General features: G+C 42.8%; 2 long non-coding RNA genes across 2 annotated transcripts in view; both read left to right on the top strand.

Moving 5' to 3' along the window:
• The window catches only part of LOC143711577 (uncharacterized), an 85,686-nt gene that overhangs the window by 34,588 nt on the left and 32,380 nt on the right, over window positions 1-18,718 (top strand). The window lies entirely within an intron of this gene.
• LOC143711578 (uncharacterized) lies at window positions 10,911-12,782 on the top strand. The gene is made up of 4 exons (XR_013194876.1): window positions 10,911-11,066; window positions 11,320-11,375; window positions 11,624-11,705; window positions 12,214-12,782. It is a non-coding gene; the product is annotated as an uncharacterized LOC143711578 (long non-coding RNA).

The following is an 18,718-nucleotide window of genomic DNA, read 5'->3' as shown; positions in this document are numbered from 1 at the left end:
AGATAATTTTCTCTCGCATCTGTTTGAAACCTCTTGATCTATATATAGATCAATTAATCTCAGATTACGTACCACAGAAACAGCCCTCAGCCAATATGGTTCACTCACATTTCATACCCTGAAACAAAATACTTTTCCCCAAAAGAAAATATTTTAGACGTCTCTTACCAGAGATATGTTGGTTGCCACGGGTTCGCTTTCTTTTGATTCCAGTGGAGCCCCTCCCGGACCCGATAGCGGTCGTCCCCTCTCTCTCAAGCTTACGAGGTAGAGCTGGAACTGCTCAGTCCAGGTGGCCAAACACCGTCCGCTCTCAGGTCCAGAAGGCACTTCCAAGGAATCCCACTTCTGACACCAAATTGTTGTGGCAAAAATTCTGTTAAACATCATCACTGCGTAAGAGACACTCAGAGTCAAATTAATAAAAAGAAAAGTATTTATTCTTGCAAGAATAGGTCCAGTCTAGTACACAGAAGTTACGCTGTGCAAGAGAGTGACACCCAACAGGAAGATATGAGACAGCCTTTATACTGTTTTCAAGGTTCCTCCTCACCCGCTGTACCTTTCACCCACCCAGATAAGGTCCTTACTGCTGTTCAGTTTCTACTTAAAGACACAAACTGGTACTGAAATAAACTGGCCAAAACTGACCGTCCCTAAGGTCAGAGGTCCTGTCCCATATGTTCCTGAAAAGTCACGCACAAGCACGTACACACATATACTTTTATACATTGAATAGGTTCTTTCTCTTATGATACCTGTTTGGGATCAATGACTATTAAAATTTCTACTACACTGGCTTCTCTCAGCTGCAAGGAGCGTCAAATCAATCGGCGTCGCGTTTTGAGCGTCAATCAGAAAGTTGAAAGTAGGTCAACTTTATGGTAATGAGCTATGACGCGGTTCAGCGGCAAGCAGCGGCCAGTGCCATAGAGAGAAAGAGTTGCGACACTCCCATAGACCGCCATAGGAACTTTGGACTGCCTATTGGCGCGGACGAGCCGTGGGGCCGCCATCTTAAACCGGTCACCCGCTCCGATAAGTGAAATCTGTTTGCAAGGTGCAATGAGCTGCCAGCGCATTTAATTAATCATATCTCACTAAATACCGAACTGATTTTCACGCGGGGTTTTTTGCTGCAAAGGTCATACACGTAGCTACGATACAGGACACATTGAATATTTTGTTCACAAAATACAACTAATAGTACGGTAATGTTAAATGTTAAATCTTACTTGTGAAAAGTAATACCCGAGTGATGGTCTGCCGATTTGAGCAGGAATATGCTGCACAGTGCTCTGGCATCTAGCTACTGCTGCTATGCAACGCAAATAGGAGTATGACCGGTTTAAGATGGCGGCCGCATTTCTTGCGCCACATCGGCCAATAGGGCATCTAGTCTCTATATGATGTCTATGGTTCCAGCATTGAACCCCATTCGTTTTCTGTGTTTCCGAAGTACGCTCGCTGGTAATTTAATGAAATTACTGTATTTTTTTACTTTTACACACATTAGCCGACCTCTTGTGAATCTAGTCAGTAGTTATATTTTATTTAGCCAGTTTTAGTTAATGTTTATTGGAAGATAAAAGGTTAATTGCAGCTATAGCTTACGTGACACTAACGTTTGCTAACTTACGGTAACCTGATGTATATAATATATAATATTATTATTAATAATAATATATATATGTAATATTATATATACATACACACAATTCATTTATTTAAATGGGTTAGGCTTATGTGTGTATGTATGCATATTTGTCAAAATGTGTTTGTGTAATACATATTGGCCTACATAAATACACATGCATTCATATATATATATATATATATATATATATACATACACAATTAATATATTATGGGTTAGGGTTAGTAATATGTGATTGAAATATATATAGGCTACATGTGTACTGTACACAGTACATCGTATACATGTTTGTGTGTTTCTGATGAATGGTTTAGTCTATGATTAGGGTAGGATGAAGGGGTACATTTGCAAAACTGAAATGAATCCCGTTAACAGTTATTTAACTACGTATTTAGGAACATAGTTAATTCACTCATTAACTATCTCTGCGGTTTCATTTTATGAAGTTAATAATTACCGAACATTGCTGCAATAGTCGTTGCTTTCTACGTTATGGGAGCAGTCCATTCCCCTACTAAATCATTCATTTGTAAATGCACAGCGTAATTTTTTTATATTTTATGTTGGTTGGAATTCTGAACGGACCACTGCAGACCTCTTTGCGTGATCACGAAGGTAGGCTATATGGCTGAATCAGAATTTATAAGCAAGATCACGGATCAATAGCCTAATACAGCCCAGTTGTGCTAAAATAAATATCATGAGACGTCCATCATCAGATGAGCCGCTAAAGCCAGTGCTAGGCTACTACCCATGCGAACATGAACACTAAGCTTTTCCCTCCAAAAAAAACCTAAAACTTATCTAAGTAATATACAGTATTTCGTTGTCACCCTGCCTCTCCAAATGCAAAATTGACATTAACTAAATGCAATAATGCAGTAAAAGCTGAAAAAGTACTTGGGTGTGTGTTTTATTTTATATTTACCGTTCAATAATGGAATCGTTGCTGTCTGTCCCATAGAAGAACATGACACCCAGCGTATAGAACTATTGGGGCTTACATGAACCACGTGACAGCCATAGCGGCGACATCAGAGCGTGTCGCAACTCTTTCTCTCTATGGCACTGGCAGCGGCAAAAGCCAGAAACCATAGACAGTATAAGAAGTTGACGGAGCCATCTCATTGGAACTCAGTTGAGAAAGTTGAAGCCCATTTTTAGCGATTTTTGAGCACGTCCGTTCCTGACGCGCAGACTCAAACCGACTCAAACTAAGCTTGATGACGTGAACAACCTGTCTGACAGACGTAAATCTTCTAGTAGCTGTGCGTAAAATTGCCAACGTTAATCTTGCAGAGACGGGGAACTTGAGCAAAGAGTTCTTAGGCGTGAGTGAGCAGGAGTAAGTATTCTGAATAATTATTAATTTGTATAGCATTTATTTTAAAATGTAACGCCAGTACGCCATATTAAGTTAATGCATAGTATTAAGAAGTGATGTAAAATGATGTTCATGAACTTGTGATATGAATTCATACCCAATAGTTATTTAACAGCCCAGCGATCGAATATTTTAAATATAATTTAAGCACTTGGAAATTTTGCATTGGTAAATATGCTTGCTGGTCACATAATTTATTATTAACATGAATGTAACTTGATGCACATGATGTTGTATAACGTTAATAGGCTGAAAAATCCAGCTAAAACCAGTCTAGGCTGGTTGGATGGTCTTAGCTGGTTTAAGCTGGAAGTAGCTGGTTTTAGTTGGTCTCCCAGCCTGGCTTAGCTGGTCAAGCTGGTCTCCCAGTCTGGTCAAGTTGGTGGTCAGCTGGTCTCCCAGCCTGGTCAAGTTGGTGGTCAGCTGGTCTCCCAGCCTGGCTTAGCTGGTCAAGCTGGTCTCCCAGCCTGGCTTAGCTGGTCAAGCTGGTCTCCCAGCCTGGTCAAGTTGGTGGTCAGCTGGTCTCCCAGCCTGACTTAGCTGGTCAAGCTGGTCTCCCAGCCTGGTCAAGTTGGTGGTCAGCTGGTCAAGCTGGTCTCCCAGCCTGATTTAGCTGGTCTCCCAGCCTGGCTTAGATGGTCTCCCAGCCTGGCTTAGATGGTCTCCCAGCCTGGCTTAGATGGTCAAGCTGGTCTCCCAGCCTGGCCAAGCTGATGAACATCTTACCTAATTACAAATTAATCAGATTTCATAGTCCATATACAGATAAGGTTTTAGCATCATAGGCTGGCTAGATGGTACAGCCTAAATTATAATAGTTGTTAATACAACAGTAAATCTGAACAGTATTAAACAAAATTATATTAAAATTATTAAATTAAATTATAATAAATTAAGTATTAAAATAAATTATAGCATAAATCTGTAGCATGCCCGGACTCGATTCAAATTCAAATATCGTTTGAACAAACACATTCACCATAGTTGTCTGACCAAGTATAGTCAGCTTTTTTATTTTTAATAAGTGTTTCAGTTGTGAATAGACTTGTTCACAAATTACAAGTGAAACAATGTCTCTATACAGTGACCAATTTAATGTCATATATAATCGCAAAACTAGATAAGCTGTACAATATCTTAAGACACCAAACACATGATACACATAATCTGATACAGGTGAATTTTACATTAAGTTCCATTCACAAATTCAACAAACATAAAACTGATTGTGTCATTGAAGACTGCAGTTAGGTGAGAACAACTGACAGTTAGACAGAAACACAGCAGCACTACACCAAAACATCTGCACTGTGGCACACCTACATTTACATTCCCCCCACACCCTAGACATCCCCTCTTCCTCATCGACACCCCCTCACCCAAAACTTGTGTGTCTCCTTAATACTTTCCACCTTTAAAAAAAATAAACAAATAACATTTTAAATTGTTACAATGTGATTTTCTTTATGTATGTCTGAAAAGTAGTTTGACACTTAAGTTACACTATGAATGCAATATTATATATATATATATATATATATATATATATATATATATATATATATAATACAAATAAAATCAAAAGCAAAGTGATTGTATATGTTGTGAGTCACCAGTCTGAGATAGATCCATTTGCAGCGAAGGTTTATTAGAAAACAATCAGAAATAAACAGAGGTAAACCAGAGCAAACACAGTGAACAGGCAGGGCTAAATCGTAGTCAGATACCAGGCAGTGGATCGGGGCAGGCAGATAACAGGCAAGGTCGGAACTCCAGGCAGAGGGTCGAGGCTGGCAGAAAACAGGCAGAAGACAGGGGCAAAAATAGGTCAGTAATCAGTCAGGCTATCCGGGGTTTATAATGCTCAGAAATGTTCACAAACGAAAAACAAAACTTCGCACTGAGAGCCGTTCGAGGTGCGGTTAAATAGTCTGGGTGATAGACTGCAGCTGGGCGAGGTGATGAGAGTCATTAGGAGTTGCAGCTGAGTGTGATTAGAGGGCTTCTGGGGAATGTAGTGCAACGGAGAAAATTAGAACTCGGGTGAAAGCGGTCTTGGTTGGCTAACAAGGGAGGTTGCAGAATCTGGGATCGTAACAGAGCCCCCTCCCTGCGAGCGACTCCCGGCGCGAGGAGCCCGATGGCGTCGAGGTCTTCCACGAGGTCGAGGGGCCGGTTTGGTGGGATGGGCCAGGTGGAAGTCCGTGATCAGATTGGGATCCAGGATGTCCGAAGCCTCAACCCATGAGCGTTCCTCAGGACCATAACCCTCCCAATGCACGAGGTACTGCAAGGACCTGCCCCGACGTCTGGAGTCCACGAGTTCTTGAACCTGATAGACCTCCTCGCCTTCCACTAGAATGGGCTGAGGAGTCTGGTCATGGGAACTTCCCTCCTCGCCCTCGTTAGGACCATCGGCAGGCTTGAGAAGTGAGACATGGAAGGTTGAGGCGATACGGTACTGTCTAGGCAGATCTAGACGGTAGGAGACAGGAGTGATCTGCTGAGTGATTCTGAATGGGCCTACGAATCTAGGGCTGAGCTTCTTGCTGGGGAGCCGAAGACGTAAGTCTCGGGTTGACAGCCAGACCCACTGGCCCGGTTGATACTCTGGCCCTGGCCGACGATGGCGGTTAGCCTGAACTCTCTGACGGTGGACCGCTCGTTGAAGGTGGGTGTGGGCCTGGTTCCAGGTCTCCTCGCTGCGCTGAAGCCAGTCGTTCACAGCGGGGACATCAGTGGGTTCGCCTGACCATGGGAAGAGAGGTGGCTGGAAGCCTAGGACGCACTGAAAGGGAGTCAGACCGGTGGAGTGCTTTCGAATGGAGTTCTGGGCGTACTCGGCCCAGAACAGGTAACGACTCCAATCTTCCTGGCGCTGGTGGCAGTAGGAGCGCAGAAAACGGATCACTTCCTGATTCAGGCGTTCAGCCTGACCGTTGGATTGCGGGTGATATCCTGAAGTGAGGCTGACATTAACCTGAAGGGTCCTGAAGAAGGCAGACCAAACCTGTGAGGTGAACTGGGGTCCTCGGTCGGAAACAATATCTTCAGGTAAGCCATAAAACCGGAATACCTGGTTGCAGAGGTGTTCGGCGGTCTGCAGAGCTGTGGGAAGCTTAGCGAGTGGAATTAGACGACAGGCCTTGGAGAAACGGTCAATGACGGTGAGGATGGTGGTGTGCCCCTCAGAAACTGGAAGATCAGTAATGAAGTCGATGGCTATGTGTGACCATGGACGTTGCGGAACAGGAAGTGGGTGGAGGAGGCCGGCAGGTAGTTGGCGCGAAGACTTCTGGGTGTTGCAGACCCGGCAGTGTTGGACGTGGGCTGTGGCCTCAGCGGCTAGGGAGGGCCACCAGTATCGGTTTTGGAGAAGCTGGATGGTGGCCGTGATTCCTGGATGTCCTGAACTTGGATGGGCGTGAACAAGTTCCAAGACTTGGTTCCGAAGAGTCTCGGGGACAAAGACACGATCAGGTGGACAGCCTGGTGGGACATCTGTGTGGGAGTTGACCTGTTCAATCTCTGTGTTGATGTCCCACTGAATGGGGGAGACAACGAGGTGGGGCGCCAACACAGTCGTGGGGTCTTGAGGCGTGAGTTCATGATCGTCCTGACGTGACAGGGCGTCGGCCTTTGCATTTTTGGAGCCTGGGCGGTAAGTGACGGTGAACTGAAACCGGGTAAAGAAGAGTGCCCAACGGGCCTGCCTGGGGTTTAGCCTCTTCGCAGTACGCAGATACTCCAGGTTCTTATGGTCGGTGAGTACTACGAAGGGATGGAGGGCGCCCTCGAGCCAGTGCCTCCACTCCTCGAAAGCGGCCTTCATAGCAAGGAGCTCCCGGTCACCCACATCATAATTCTTCTCAGCGGTATTCAGTTTACGGGAGTAGAAAGCGCAGGGGTACAGCTTGGGGGGCGAACCTTGACGTTGGGAGAGGATGGCCCCCAGGGCGGTGTTAGAGGCGTCCACCTCCACTACGAATGGTAGCCCGGGGTCAGGATGGTGCAGGATAGGCGCAGTGGTGAAACGTTGCTTGAGTAAGTTGAAGGCCTGGGTGGCCGAGTCGTTCCACGGGAGACGATGGGTTCCCTTCTTGACAAGGGAGGTGAGAGGGTTAGCCACAGCACTGAAATTCCTTATGAACCGTCGATAAAAGTTAGCAAACCCAAGGAAGCGCTGCAGCTCCTTCAGGGTCGTGGGGCGGGGCCAGTCACGGACCGCTTTGACCTTACTCTCATCCATAGCAACCCCATCTGGGCTGATGATATACCCCAAGAACGAAATGGAGGTTTGGTGGAACTCACACTTCTCCAGCTTGGCGTATAGGTGGTGTTGGAGGAGTCTTTGGAGCACGGCCCGAACGTGCTGAACATGGTCCGAGAGGGTGTCGGAGTAAATCAGGATGTCGTCGATGTACACTATGACAGTACGGTGGAGCATGTCTCTGAAGATGTTATTGATGAAAGATTGGAAAACGGAAGGACTGTTCGCCAGGCCAAACGGCATAACCAGATATTCGTAGTGCCCCGTGTTGGTGGAGAAGGCCGTCTTCCACTCGTCCCCCTCCCTGATGCGGATAAGGTTGTAGGCGCAGCGCAGGTCAAGCTTGGTGAAGTACTTTGCGGTACGAAGGAGTTCCAGGGCGGCAGGTACCAGAGGGAGCGGATAGCGGAACTTCACAGTGATATCATTCAGGGCCCGGTAATCGATACAGGGTCGGAGGCCTCCGTCCTTCTTCTGAACAAAGAAGAAGCCAGCAGATGCCGGAGAGGTGGAAGGGCAAATGAAACCTTTAGCAAGCTCCTCCTCAATATACTTCTTCATTGCTTCGGACTCTGGTTGGGAGAGAGGGAAGATACGGCCCTTGGGTGGTACCGAACCGGGTAAAAGATCGATGGCACAATCGCCGTCGCGGTGAGGAGGGAGCAGAGAGGCGCCAGCTTTGCTAAAGGCCTCCGCCAGATCATGGTATTCAAAGGGAAGACCGCTCAGTTTTGCCCCCTCCGCGGGCACGGCGATGACCTGGATGGTGGACGGAGTAACAGGAGTAAGGCACTTGGAGTGACAGGACGCATCCCAGCGGGTGATCTGGTTTGTTCTCCAGTGAATCTGGGGATTATGCTTGCGGAGCCAGGGCAGGCCGAGGATTACTGGAGTGCGTGGACCGTGGAAAATGTAGAATTGAATAGCTTCGGTGTGAAGGGCGCCTGTCTGGAGCTGGAGTTCCTGGGTGTGGTGTGTGATACGTCCGGTGCCTAATGGCCTTCCGTCGATGGCTTCGACTGCAAGGGGAGAAGAGCACTGGGTTAGAGGAATGTGGTGCAAACGGGCAAAGTCAGTTGAAAGAAAGTTGCCAGCTGCGCCAGAGTCCACCAGAGCTCTGGCAGGTATCCGCTTGCCGTCTGTCGTTATGACCACAGGCACGAACACAGACATGGTGAGGTTTGAGGTCTCTAGGCCTGAACTCACCGGGCGTGAGGCGGTCGGACGGGGTCTAGATGGGCAGGAGTTGCGCAGATGGCCAGCCTCGCCGCAGTACAGGCACAGATGGAGCCGGAACCGACGCTCTCTTTCCTCTGTAGACAAATGGTAGGCATTAACCTGCATGGGTTCCGGTTCGTCGGGGCGAGCGGGAGTCGAGGCCCGGGTGGTCTGAACGGTTCGAGCAGCGGGGACGGCGCGATGACCAGCACGGCGAGCTCTCATGAGATTGTCAATCTGGATGGTTAGGTTGATAAACTGGTCGAGGTCCCTGCCCTCGTCACGGCAGGCTAACTCAGATTGAAGATCGTGGTTCAGACCTCGGCGGAAAATAGTCTTGAGTGTGTCATCACTCCAGGCGGTCTGTGCGGCCAGGGTACGTAGCGCGAGAGCATACTCAGCAGCAGTAGATTTTCCCTGCGTGAGCTCCAGCAAGCGCTCACCAGCACTCTTTCCCTCCCTGGAATGCTCAAAGACCTCCCTGAAGCGTTGAAGAAACACAGAGAAAGAAGGAAAAGCTGAACCATCGGGTCTCCAAACTGCAGTTATCCACTCCAAGGCCTTTCCCGTCAGCAAAGAACACACGAATGCAATCTTCCCCGTGTCTGTCGAGTACAGGGCCGGTTGTTGTTCGATAAACAATGAGCACTGAAGAATAAAGCCCCTGCACTTATCGGGATCCCCGTCGAACTTCTCCGGGAGTGCGAGACGTGCAGTAGCAGTGGGCGGGGCTGGTGCAGGGCTGACAACGGCAGCAACGGCTTGTGGGGACGGTTGTTCAGCTGATGAGGCTTGGAGTCCGCGCACAGCCTTGACTAATTCATCCATCAGTGAGGTGAGATGACTCAGCTGGTGATGGTGAGCTGCAATCTGATCCGCTTGGGCTGAGTAGGCAGCTGACAAGGTTGACATCGCTGCTGGATCTGGTTGTGGCGAAGTTTTCTGTTGTGAGTCACCAGTCTGAGATAGATCCATTTGCAGCGAAGGTTTATTAGAAAACAATCAGAAATAAACAGAGGTAAACCAGAGCAAACACAGTGAACAGGCAGGGCTAAATCGTAGTCAGATACCAGGCAGTGGATCGGGGCAGGCAGATAACAGGCAAGGTCGGAACTCCAGGCAGAGGGTCGAGGCTGGCAGAAAACAGGCAGAAGACAGGGGCAAAAATAGGTCAGTAATCAGTCAGGCTATCCGGGGTTTATAATGCTCAGAAATGTTCACAAACGAAAAACAAAACTTCGCACTGAGAGCCGTTCGAGGTGCGGTTAAATAGTCTGGGTGATAGACTGCAGCTGGGCGAGGTGATGAGAGTCATTAGGAGTTGCAGCTGAGTGTGATTAGAGGGCTTCTGGGGAATGTAGTGCAACGGAGAAAATTAGAACTCGGGTGAAAGCGGTCTTGGTTGGCTAACAAGGGAGGTTGCAGAATCTGGGATCGTAACAGTATAAAAAATATTGCAAGCACGTTTACAAATAAAATAAAGAGGTTGTGTTAAATTCTTAAACTAAGTGCCACTTTGTCCCACTATCACCTGCTGCAAGGGTGGCATTTTGCACGTTAATGGGTCATAGAACTATACACAATGAGTTTTAAATTCATGATTTAATATTAATGATATTTTAAATTATGTTATATGTTTTAATTCTAGATGTTTATTTATATGCTGCGTGCCCTTTGAAGTGTTTTAATGCGCGTGCGCGTAAACATTCGAGTCGCATTTAAAGACTGGAGCGAGAGCAGATGGAAACGAGGAAACGTCATCAACTGACAAACAGCAAATCTCCCGTCTCTCGCTGTTGTTTTCGCTGTTTTTAGGTAAGTTTAGTCAAAAAATCACACAAATAATACATACAAACGTTCCTGACACCTTTCTTAAGTGTAACTGATACGCTTCTGTTGAATATTTACTTTATAGAAATGGTGTTGTGTCTTCGAAAAAGTCTGTTAGCATCTCAACCGTTTTCAGAAGAGGTAAGTTAAGGGTAACTCTACAGACTTAGCTCTTGTTTATATAAGTTTGGGGTTTTAACCACATCTTTGTGTAGATAACAGTTTTTGATAGTTTTGTTTTGCTGTTAATTTGTTAATGGGTGATTGGAAGTAAGCTAATTTATTTAACTAATAGAATGCACTGTGCTGTTAATCAGTGTCGTCACTTAGAAATATTGATTAAAAAAATGTGATTTCAGGCGCTACAGAAAAAAAACTACAATAAAGGGTGAATTATTGTTTAATCATCACCATAATAATTTCATATGCATTTATTTCACAATATCTATTATCTCAAGATTTTATATATATATATATATATATATATATATATATATATATATATAAATATATATATTCTTTCTCTTTTCTGCATTTCACCGCTGCCTAGCTTGGTTCCTTGTAATAAACCCTATGTTCTATTGTAAATCCTATTTAACATTGTTGGCTCTGTGACAAATTGCATGTTATGTTCCTAGATCATTATGTTGATGGCCTGCTGCACCCCCCGTCCAAGACAATCTCCACGGCTATGAACCATATGATTAGTAAGCAAAACCTCAAACATAGTGCTCTACTGTTCAAAAGTTTGGAGTCTGTAGGATTTATGCTTTTGAAAGAAGTCTCACATTTTAGAAATCATTAACCCCAGGTTTTTTCAGTGAAATTGTCCTTGAGAAGCCTGTAGGCTAGATAATCAGCTAATAATAAGGGACAAATATAATGGTCATAGTTATAATAATTAATTTAACTATTATGATAATATCATGGTCATTGGTATGTTTTACTTTATTTCTCTAGGTCTGTCTTGAATTATGTTGGCCAATGAGACAGACACCATACTGTCCAACTCAAAGGTGTTTATTTATTCGTATGTATGTCTTATTGATAAATACTGAAATTCTTTTTACTTATAAATGCTGAATGTTGGTCAGGGGGTCGACAACTTTAGGCACGTAAGTGATTATTTCACAGATATCTGGCCAGCTTACTCGTGGCTCATACTCTTAGCCTTTAAAATGTTTGAATTTATATCCCAAATGCAATATCAGGGGTAAAGATATCATTAGAGTTCTTAAAGTTATGGCTATGCTCTTGTTACCAGATGAGATATAATCCCTAGTGTTTGGCCCTGTGATTCTTCAGGACAAGATCTTGATGCCATCCACACTCAGTACATGAAGAAGGTGAGTTTCACAATAGCTGCCACTATCACAAATCAAGAGACCGAACACAACAGGCTTTCATCCGTATGAACTACCGAAAACCCGGTATTAAACTGGCCCTGTGGCCAAACTAAGGAAGACCGCAGTATCGATAAGCTTGGACGTTATCGGTTCTTCATACCACGTGTGTTTTTCAGGCTGGTTGTTTGTAATTTTGTAAGAGTAGGGAGAGGCTGTACCTCTCATGTGTGTGTCCTGTGTACTATAACTTTACATCAGGAGCTGGTACTTTATTGAAAAGTTTAGAGCTGTTTTTTTTTCACTCTCTATTCTCATTATGTTCATTTACATGCCAACAGCTCATGATGACAATTTTCTAGCATTTATATACTACTAATAATATTGTTGATATTAAGCAAAGTTATTTACAAGATCTTTAAAATTATGTATAATTAAATGTCTTTATTATAATATGACTCAACTATGAAATAGTTTTACTGTTATCTGTGTCTTTCCTTTTACTTTACAGCACATCACTGACAGGCTTTCCTATGTGATTGATTCAAGTTTTCTACCATTGTATTTATCCAAATGAGGGTTGTAAATGCATGGACATTTTATATTTGCCATTAACTGTTAATCTTAGTTCTCTGGACTTCTCACAAAATGCCATATTAAAGGAATATTCAGAGGGGTGAATTGAAATAATTTCTTTTGGGCAATATCATGCCCCAAATATTGTATATTGAGTAGGACTGCACGATATATCGTTTAAGCATCAATATCGCGTTGTGCACATCCACGATAGTCCGTCGCAGGATGTGCGTTGTCATGTATAGGGATCGTAGTTTATCTGTGATCCGTATGGGCCAGTTGTCCCCCGGTTCAGAACGCATGTGATTCGCGGATTAATTGCAAAGTTTAACCATCATAGAGTGAAAGTTTATCATTTGCATGTGTTTTTAAGTCGAGTCAGGCATCAAGCGCAAGAGGACTCACGTGCACACACAGAGCCATGCAGACAGCACGTGAATGCCCAATTCAGTTCTCTTTCTCTTTCTTTTGAGCATAAACGGGTACATGCATGCAAAATGAAGTCAAATGCCCATCTCGGCAAACACCCCCCATCAACAAGACTGAACTGTTCTGCGCTCTAGTCAGAGAATACTCCCGTTGCAGGAACACTTTTAGTAGTCCAAGAAGAAGCAAATATATTTATATCTTTATTATATTTATAATATTTTATTTATAAGTAGCTATTACAAAGTTAAATGTTAAGTATTATATTTCACCAGATTTTATAGTGTAAAACATATTCAAGCGCGAATGAGAACCGTTTTGAGGGAGATGCCAGGTGTGCAAAAAAACAAACGAATATTCGAATGTCACATTTTCAAATCGAATACCAACCCACCGAACGAATATTGGAATATTCGGGTCCAGACCTAATGCCGATTCACTTCTCTACAAAATCTCCCCAATTATTCTATAATAATTAATTATTTTCAAATAGACCTAAATAAATATTCTGATGAAATTGTTTTTATCATCACTCAATCACAAAATTATCTCATTAACTTAAACACTGCTTCAGTGTTCATTTAACACTCTGCTCAGAGTTTATATAATTCACACTGATTTTGCTGTGCCTTTACAGTTAAGTCAATTTTTAGTTTTAGTTTTTAGGACAGTTTTTAGCATTTTAATCATTTCAATTAATAATTTTGTACATAACTGTTACTATATCACTGGTTTGTTTTAAGGGGTTGAAATATCAAATAAAAAAGCAATTTGTTTGAATGGTTGCCTGTGTAGGGTATGGACCAATCAGACACATACTAATTATTCATTATATACAAAAGTTTATGAAACTCCTCAAACAGCCCAAATGAACAAACACAAGGGCAGAAACAGTGTCAGGTTACAGGGCATGATAAGGAGATTTTACGACCTCTGAGGAATGTGGCCACATACTCAAGAGAGAGACTATGAAACAGAAACCCTCTTTAAAACAGACTTTGCTGCATTAATCATAGACTAACTGATCTATAAATGAACATGCATAAAACTTTGAAAGAAACAGTGTAAATGGTTTACTGTCAAGTGTACTATTAGGTATATATTATGGTATGTATCCTGGTATACAACCAACTAACGATCAATGTAACCTCACCTGTATCATGCCTCCTAACTAATTAATCCTCATTTAATGACTCACACTTCGATGTACATCACCTTCTTCTAGAATGCGGTGTGGATGTGTTATAGCTATTTTAGCATTAATGAAGGTATAATCATATTATGGGACAAAGATCCGTAAATCAACTAAGAGCCACTTTCCCTCTCAGACATGTCCCCTTTCTGATTGGTCGAGTTCAACCCTTAGGGGAGGATCTTCTCCAGGCCTTATTAGAGACAGTCCACATGTGACCTCCCTCTCTTAGTTCTTTCATCCAGCCGCAACACTGTTCTGGTGATACTGGGGAGCCCCCTCCCCCTCCACGGGGGCCCCAGGGCCCAGCAGGCCTCGATTCCAACCAGATATGGGCTCAGGCAGGAGAGAGATGACTCTCTCACAAAGAACCAAGGACAATCTCAAGAGTTTTGGAACAAAGACTCCAACCAACAACGACTCCAATCACCCATCCTTCCGACTTCTTCACTTCTCCTGGGTGCTCGGCGTGGCCTCAACAGAGTCCCAGGCCTTGCCCAAACCAGCCATGCGTTCCTGGAGACAGAGAACGCTCAACCAACTTCCACTTGACACTGCCGGAACCATCAACGACTTCAATTTTCAACAACTTCAAGAATTGTTCCCATTACAAATGCAAGTATTCAATTCAATGAAATGTGAAAATGAAATTCTGATGGTTCTTCTCATAGACCCTCTTCCGGTTTCCAATTTCATCCTATCACTAACCTATTTATGTATTCATGTGTGTATGTTGTTTAGTTTATTTATATTCATATAAATATCTATATTTAGTTAATAAAACTTGTACATAATATGTATTTGGTTCTGTTTTGTTTGCAATACAAGTCACTTTACGATCACGGTTTTCGCTACTGGCTCAAAGTACTGTACAGGCGAAGAAATAATTATTCTTCGGTGGCCATGGAAGATACCCTTTTCTTAGAATAAATTAATAATCAAAAGAGTTCGTTGGAAGAACTGATTAATTGATTGTAATATTAATTCAGCCACATCAAGTTAATCCAATTAACTGACCCAAATATTTATAATTAATAATAACAAGATTGATTATTTCCAAAAAGCTGAGTTCCTTACACCTGTGCTCCTGAAGATTATTTAAAGTGTATTTGGAATTGTTTACTTTCTTTGTCACAACAACCAGTGGCAGGAAAAATAGAGAAGACATAGTCAGCCAGCCTGACCAGCTAAGACCAACACTGACCAGCTAAGACCAACACTGACCAGCTAAGACCAACACTGACCAGCTAAGACCAACACTCACCAGCTAAGACCAACACTGACCAGCTAAGACCAACACTGACCAGCTAAGACCAACACTGACCAGCTAAGACCAACACTGACCAGCTAAGACCAACACGGCCAGCTAAGACCAGCCTGACCAGCTAAGACCAGCCTGGCCAGCTAAGACCAGCCAGGCTGACCAGCTAAAACCAGCCTGGCCAGCTAAAACCAGCCAGGCTGTCCAGGTAAGACCAGCCTGGCCAGCTAAGACCAGCCAGGCTGACCAGCTAAAACCAGCCTGGCCAGCTAAAACCAGCCAGGCTGTCCAGCTAAGACCAGCCTGACCAGCTAAGACCAGCCTGACCACCAGCTAAAAAAGTGTTCAAAACCCCTCTAAAACCAGCCTGATAAACAAACTATGACCAGGCTGGGAGACCAGCCAAAACCAGCCTGACCATCTTAGGCTGGTTTTAGCTGGATTTTTCAGCAGCGCCGAATATAACGTTAACCACAAAATGGCGTTAACTGTTACACACACACACACACACACACACACACACATATATATATATATATGTGTGTGTGTGTGTATGTATGTATGTATGTATATAAAATAAAAAATAACAGATAATAAAGAACATGCAAAATCATCCAAAATTATTAAAAGTGATTCAAATAGCACATGCACACATACATGCATTATTAAAAAAAAAAAACTCCATCTTCGGTTCCTTCGATCTACATCAAGACATATAGGCTATAAGCCCAGGAACCATACTGTCAGTATACAATATCCCCAAGTCATTTTCGTATCCATTCAATATAGGCTATTCATTTATAGACCCTTAAAATTGCTTATTGTTCTACATCATTTCATCTCTTCACGTAAAACATTTGCCCATAGGCTAATATTCAAATATATAAATAATTGTGAGCTAGGTGTTAAATCATGCAGTTTTGGCTAATAAATCATGGTCAAAAACACTTGAACAAAAAACTTTTTTCTTTATTTCACATTATAGGCTATGACATTTTGTATGTGAATACATGCATGTGATACTGATGCATTGAAATAAGTACATAGATGCATTGTATATGTACATATCAGGGGCGGTTTCTTCATTAGGGCGATTGGGCGACGCACCACCAAAGTGTGAAAGGGACTTTTTCAATTCACAATCTCGTTCAACCACAGAGTTACGCTAGCCATGACTGTACCTCTGGATATAATCCAATCAGCGTCATGTATCGTTCTGTGGAGTTCCGCCTCTTTTTGGGCGATTTCACTCTGGCTGAGAATCGCCCAGAGTGTTCCCATGGACTTACATTCAAATATGTTTTTTTTTTTAGAACTGTAGGCACTGCAACCATAGACAGTATAAGAAGTGGACAGAGCCATCTCATTGGAACTCAGTTGAGACAGTTGAAGCCCATTTTTAGCGATTTTTTTTTAGCACTTCCGTTCCTGACGCGCAGACTCAAACCGACTCAAACTAAGCTTGATGACCTGAGCAACCTATCTGACAGACATAAATCTTCTAGTAGCTGTGCGTGAAAATTGCCAACGTTAATCACTTCATATGTATTCACTTGCCACAAACCGAATTATTTCCAATTCCCCGAAAACGTTTTTGAAATATTTTGTCCCGTTGCTTTTATGGACTCATTATCTATGGGCTTCTCCCTTGACGGGACGTCCCCCGATTGCCTGCGAGCTTCTCCTCCTGTCTATTCTGTAATGTCTCTATTGTGCGACAGAAAAGTCGCGTGGTTATGACGCAATCGTTAGCCTGTTTTTAACAAAAACGGCTTCCACGGGGCCATAACGTAAGATGCAAAGTAATTGAGCCTTTTATACATTGTCGTGTTTATTAAAAAATATATAATGGACAAATGAAGTCTTTGGACGCCTCAGATGTAAAGTTATTCGCTGTCAAAGTGACGCCAAAATGAATGGGAGTCAATGGAATGCTAACAGCAGGTGAAGTTCTGCTACAATGGCGGCTCCCGCGAGGCTTCAACTTCCGGCTGATGGATATGCACCAGAGAAACGAGGGCGCCGCCGTCTTTAGAATATTGTCTTTTAACTTCCGTTTTTGCGGTCGCTCTGTATATTTCTATGGCATCGCTGTCCAGCAGTAATTAGCTGGTGAAGTTGACTTACTTATTGTAGAGTTAACGAAAGTTATCATGAGCATTGTAATGTTTATCATAAGTATTGTAAAGCATATGTCTTAACAAATGGACGTTGGAATTTTTTTAACGAGCCGTTCATTCATAACTAGGCAAAATCGCTGTGAAAATACAGACCGGAAGTCAAAAGACAACGAGCTCAGCGCTGAAAAGAGCAGTAGTCTTCACTATTTTTTTCATGAGAGCCGCACTGATAGGACAAAGTCAGTAGGAGAGCCATTTTTACAGGAAAGTATAAAAAGTTACATCCAGTCATAAATACCATGTCTGTTTATTAATATGTCACCCCTGAACATTCAATATGCAATGCAATAAATATTTTTTTTTTTAAATGATTTACCAGTCAAATTTGTAACTGAGACAAGATGATTTCCCTTAATGACAAAAAAGCAGGATTTCCAGAATAGATTCATCCCAGAATGACATTAAGTTATTTTTTTCTACATTAGCCCCTCATGTATCTAATCATCCAAGAGCACATGCGGCGTTAAGAGCTGGAAATACCGCCATAACTGGCAACTCCGCAGGGACTGGATATGTTTACATGCACAACTTTTGTTTCAATCGGTCTGAATTCATTGTGATTGATTAATCTGAATGTATTGTAGTTTACATGAATGCTTAACATCGTGATATGATGCATGATCAGGGTGATGTGCACGTTTATAAGTCAAAAGATTCAAATTTGAAATAGGTTTTTTGACATTCGCACACTGCACAAATATACAAAGTTTCCCGCTGTTGTCGCGTAATAACCATTTTCCTACATTGGTTCTTTATCTGTTTTAAACAGCAGACTTAATATCAAATTCTGGTCATAATTTGGAGACTATGATGAACCGTTATGCCTAGCTGTTTGTATTGATCACGCAGTAAAAATACCCCAAATCAGTCGTCTGTGGATGAGAATCTGAAACAAGGACTGGTGAGCCGTTGTCCATCTTCACTTCACAGATACTGAGTGAAAGGAGAATTATAGAACGACGTGATTTCATGTGACGTCACACAGTGGAGCGGCCGCCATTTGTAGGACCGAATTGCAACATGCCGTTGATCTGCTGTGCTGTAAACTGTGATAACAGCAAATCACAAAGAAATGTTGAGAAATTAACGTTGACATGGAAATTTAAATAAAAGTAAAATTAGCAAATTACAGGTCAGCTAGCTAAATTAAAACATGTAGTTTACAATTGGAACACGTATAACCTTATTCTAGACACTATCTACATTTACATTATAACCTTAGTTATATGTTTGGCTGAATTATGTTGTTGTTCTGCTTCAGTATGCTAAACTACTGCTCACTGTTTCTGCCTTAATACATTGTTTAAATTAATTGATTATTAGCTAACTGCATGATTTGTATACATTTCTGAAATGCATAACTCGGACACTCTAAATTGTA

This window comes from Siphateles boraxobius, unplaced genomic scaffold (genome assembly GCF_051911475.1).
Source record: "Siphateles boraxobius isolate OS27281-9 unplaced genomic scaffold, OSU_SipBor_1 5, whole genome shotgun sequence".
Lineage (NCBI taxonomy): Eukaryota > Metazoa > Chordata > Actinopteri > Cypriniformes > Leuciscidae > Siphateles > Siphateles boraxobius.
This window is presented reverse-complemented; position numbering and strand designations above follow the sequence as displayed.